The sequence below is a fragment of the Taudactylus pleione genome, unplaced genomic scaffold (genome assembly GCF_031769625.1).
Source record: "Taudactylus pleione unplaced genomic scaffold, aTauple2 ptg000528l, whole genome shotgun sequence".
NCBI classification, from domain to species: Eukaryota; Metazoa; Chordata; class Amphibia; order Anura; family Myobatrachidae; genus Taudactylus; species Taudactylus pleione.
Window position 1 is genome coordinate 777,838 of NW_028284930.1, and position 5,465 is coordinate 783,302.

Consider the following 5,465-nt stretch of genomic DNA (forward strand, 5'->3'; position numbering starts at 1 on the left):
CATTTCTTCACCACCTGATGGTCTAAATGGCCCAAAATTGGTATGGAAGTAGAGGAATGTCAGGGCTATCCTTGCATCCCAGACATCAAGTTTTAGTCTTTTTTGACCAAACGTTACTCCGCCACCTGTTGGTCTAAATGGCCCAAAATTGGTGTAGAAATAGAGAAAGGTCAGGGCTATTTAACCACACCAGCCATTTAATTTTAGCCATCTGGGATTGGTAACCGTGAGCTGTCAAATTATGGGAACGTTTCCTTTGACTTAAGGTGGGCCAGGTTGCTGCTAGGGAGACCTTTTTTGACTGTCCATTTCTCTGCCACTTAACAGTCTAAATGGCCCAAAATATGTGTGGAAGTAGAGAGAGGTCAGGGCTATCCAGGCATACTAGCCAATTAATTTTAGCCCCCCATGATTGGTAAGCCGCAAGCTGTCATAGTGAGGGAACATTCCAATAACTTAAAGTGGACCCAGTTTCTGCGAGGGAGCCCTTCTTTGACTGACCATTTCTTCAACACCTGAGGGTCTAAGTGACCCAAAATTGGTGTGGAAATAGAGAAAGGTCAGGGCTATCTAACCATACCAGCATTAAATTTTCACCAATAAATAAGACCGTCATCATCCTGCATGTGCTTGATCGAACATCTAGCACATGCAGCAATCCCCCAAACACTATGATGGTCTGAAATCAATGACCATGTGTCCCCGTAGTAAACATGCTAACATAGTTGATATCAACCATGTTGGCCTGCATGCATCGGCGATGGTTAATATCATTATCAACCTTTCATGCCAGTGCATCATTAGGTCATTTGAGGTGGCCAAAAAAGGATGATTTAAATGATCAAATGATGAAATATATCGTTATCATTTAAATTGTCCTTTAAATCTGATAGTGTGTATACACTATATGAAGCATGTATCAGTGTGTATGTGCACCTCTGCATGTGTCTCACTATTTTCTTGTTCAAGAAATTGCATGCTAATGTATAGTTTACAAGGACAATGAGTAATTCTCATTCTCTAGTATTTAACAAAATCACCATAAGATGGTTATCTAAGGTATGAGGACAAATACAATGTGTTGTCCCCTTATCAGGAAGTCTCTCTGGCAGGCTCTACAAGTCAATATTTGCATGATAAACAGGTATTTTCTGATCAAATCTGCTTTGCAGCTGATATATGTATACTCAGAGGGGGAAATGGAGTAAAATGAGATTTGCCCAAATCGCTGACCCTCAAACCCCATTCACCAGGTTTTCCCATAAAACAATTGCAGACTCAAGTCCTATAGAAACAATTGCCAAAAGATGGCAATTGGAAAATTACACTATTATGTTTCCTTCTAGGTGCCATACATGTGTAAAACACACAATGTTGCAATGTGGAGCACATGGATTAGACATTGCAGACATCACCATGTGTAATTTCTGTGTACATGTCACAGACATTTCTAGTTATTTTCTCCCAATGGGAGGGATGTATCAAGCCTTATCAGTGGCAAATGCAGGATTTCTAGAGGGGGTTTCCAAATGCCTTATTTTAGAGTGAGTGTGGCCAGTCCATGAAGAGGGTAGAATTAGCACTTAACCAGCTGTATATTGTGTGTCATAATTCCAGCATATAGAGGACCAGTGATCACAGTAACCCATTATATGTGTCATACATAATGTATTGTGTGTCATAATTCCAGCATATACAGGACCAGCAATCACAATTAGCCATTAGATGTGGCAGCAAGGCCATCTTGCCTGAGCTGAATGTTTTTATTTTAGATGTGGGCACCATTCCAGAGTATTAGAGCAAATCCAGGAGTCTGGGGGAGCAGCAGAGGAACCTAGCACTGCCCTTGACATATATGTACATATTGGGCTCTATAGCAGCACATCATTAACAGTGAATGTTTTCCAGATCTGGTGCACAGATTATTTATTACTGGCTAATTTGTGATACTGAGAAGAACATACAGCACTAGTAAAATTCTATTATATTACTATTTCTATTGTGGTCATGATGTGGGCTGGGGAGGGGGGTTTCCAGGCAGATGGAAACCCCCCTGTGTTTGCCTATGCCTTTGAGAGTGATAAAGTGGAGAAGTTTCCCAAAGCAACCAAGCAGCTGTGCTAGACAAATGACACTTAAGGCGGGTATTCACTACCCAATTACACAGAGCGATTGCACAATTATGACATCATAATCATGCAATCGCTCATTAACCGGGCACGTATCATGCACAAATCAGACATGAAAATGTTGGAAACTGCCAGTGACGCAGACTCCCACAGGTCATTTTCGACATCAATAATCTTTTAAACATGCTGGTCAATTTGCAGATAACAACAGATTGCCCATGTTTACAGATGATTGATGGTGCCTACACTACATGACTGATTGTTCAGTTTAGGCACTGCAGGGGATGGGGAATGATGGTATGATTACAATGTCATAATCATACCGCCTTTCCCTAATCTTCAAGTGGATACGTACCTTTAGATGTCGTTTATAGACATACAGGGGTACATGTAAAAACCTGCACTATAAAAGCATCGGTGAATTCCATGCGAGACTGGCCATTGTTTCATCATTTAAATGGCAAAATCAACCTCCAGTGGCAAATGCAGGATTTTCAAAGGGGGGTTTCCAAATCCTTTGTTACCGAACCAATAAAAAAACATCTGGCCCCAAATAAATAAAGAGAGAGAGAGACAACTTACACAGGATTTAGGACCACTATAGTAAAATATACCACTCAGCCCATGACGGGGTATGCGCACACTAACACACACCTCTATCACTAAAAAACATGAATGCAGTAGGCAAATAAATACAGCCAGCATAATTTATTAAGAACCCCTCCCCCCAGTAGTGCCCCCAGTAGTGCCAGTGCCCTCAGTAGTGCCCCCTAATTAGTGGTCCCCTATGCAGTGCCCATTATACAGTGTCCCCAGTAGTGGTCCCTCTATGTAGTGCCACCAGTAGCATCCCTTATACAGTGCCCCCTTGTATAGTGCCCCCAGTAGTGCCCCTTATACTGTGCTCCCATATGTACAGTAGTGGTCCCCTATGCAGTGCCCCCACTAGTGGTCCCCCTATATAGTGCTCCAAGTAGTGGTCCCTTTATGCAGTGCCCCCAGGGCCCCCTTCATCCCCACCCACCACAAATACATAGAGCAGACCAGTCAACATGGAGTGGTATCATTTAAATACATATCCCCTCCTGCCCTGCTGCCCATATACATACAGCAGTCAGAATTGCATCAAGAAATATTGCTCCCAGCCCCCGCTGCACAGACCTCCCCCCCTCCCCCGCCGCTGCTCGCAAGACCCCCGGTGCTCCCACGACATACAGCAGTACTGTCTGAGTCATCTGGCTTTATACAATAAATATTATGAAGCCAGATGACTAAGACAGTACTGCTTTATACCCCCCGGTTGGTACCCGGCCACCTACGTCTTGCGGCTGACTCAGCTCTGGAACACCACAGCACGCCGCTGGCAGTTGTGACAGTGTCCAGGCATGAGGTGCTTAGTCACCGATCACAGTGCCTGGCCTGGGAACTGATTGGGCGTGGCTTGCACACTGAAGCTTTCCCTACAGCCAGCCCAGGCAGTGTCAGTCTTTAAAAAATATATATATATATATATTTTGTTCAGCGCTGCTCGAAGGGTCAAGCAGGGGGGGTTTCTAGGTACTTGGAAACCCTCCCTGCGTGCACAGGTGACTTGGTTTTGTTTTTTAAATGACTGCTACTTTAAAACATCGGACAGTCTCGCACAAGACTTGCCGCTGCCTACATTTAGCAGGCTATTACATATATCCTATTAAGTATGTACATACCAGCTGATACACTATGCGATATGTTGTTTGTTGGCTAATTGAATGACATATTGCATAGTGTGTACCCAGCATAATATAAGGTGCAGGTTGGAAGAAGTGATGTTAGTAATCACTAATACGGTCACATCCTGATTATAATAGTTTGGGGGCCCTGTTTATCAAATGTGTATTTGAGGTAAAATATCTGAAAACACCTTTTTTGGGAGGTGTACCTCAAATACTAAGTATCCCCTGTATGTAAGAAGGAGGGACCACAGTAGGTTTCGCCGATACCTGCTGCAATCCCGCAATCCCTCCATTGCTGCTGGCAGCCACCTCCCCAATAGTTTTCTATGGGGGATGCGATGCTGCCAAATATACCAATATCCGGAAAGCAATGCATTCCCGATATTGGGTCCCTAAGCTAATGCCATCTAAAGATGACGTTATCCGCTGTAACCTATGGGCTAAACTGCACACTACTAGCCAGAGGAGGGATCCACCAGAACCCTCTCCGGCTGTGGCGGATGTGCATGTGCAGTCAACGGGACTACGCATGCACTCCTCCTCCTGCACTTTCCACTCTCCGGAGACATCACAGGGATAGGCTCCTTTCAGAGCCTGTCCCAGCATGTCCCAGATAATACATCCGGCTGATAGAATCACTTTATACAGTGTGATCAGAGGCGTTACTGGCATGCCCTGATCACATTGCAAAAGTGATCATTGATAAATGGGACCCATTGTCCTACATTACAAGGCTTGTGCTGAGTTGGAACGAAAATAATATTATACTTAAGCTTGGTACACATGACACAATGTGTTCCCAGTGTGACATCACTTGAATGTGGCAAGTGCATAGACACTTGCTGATGCCGAGTCTGATGGGGGGAGCTACACTTTATGCTTAATTCTGAAACACCTCCACATCTATAAACCTGCAATTTAGTAAATATACCCCCTAGTGTTTAAAAATAAAAAATGTTTAAAGAAGTAAAAAATAGACTTCAGTAAACTGGATACACAATAACAGCATATAACAAATTCAGATGGATTTATTGAACATAAAGATTAAATTGAGAGAAATATTGAGGAGAAAACCATCTATATTAAACTTAAGCTTTGTACATATCCGCATATATATCCGCATATGATTGTTTGTTCATACACACTGAACAACCATTATCTGTTGTCTGGCCATGTGTCCCACTGATCCCTTCCCCATGGCCTCCACTGCAAGTGTATCGGCAGGGGAAGCACAGTACAATGAACAGATATATTATGTTGGCTTTGCTGCACAGCCAATGACAGATATATTTGCAGATATATCTGTGAATGATGTTGATCACAGACATATTGCTGGTACACACTGGCTGATGGGAACAAAATATATTGGCTGATCAATTAATCAGCCAATATATCTGCCAGTGTGTACCCAGCTTTAGACAATATCAGAGAGACAATGGGCAGTACTCAATTAGTTTCGCACCTGCGATACTATTTCGCATGCAATAGATGCACTAACATTGGGGATCACTATAGATATCCCCAATTAGCCCTAATTAAGGTATTTGGGGTACTTAAGTTGTGACAATTACTTCCAATTTGTGCCTTAGCACAAGTGGTGAATAATAGCATTTAGATTTTTTGT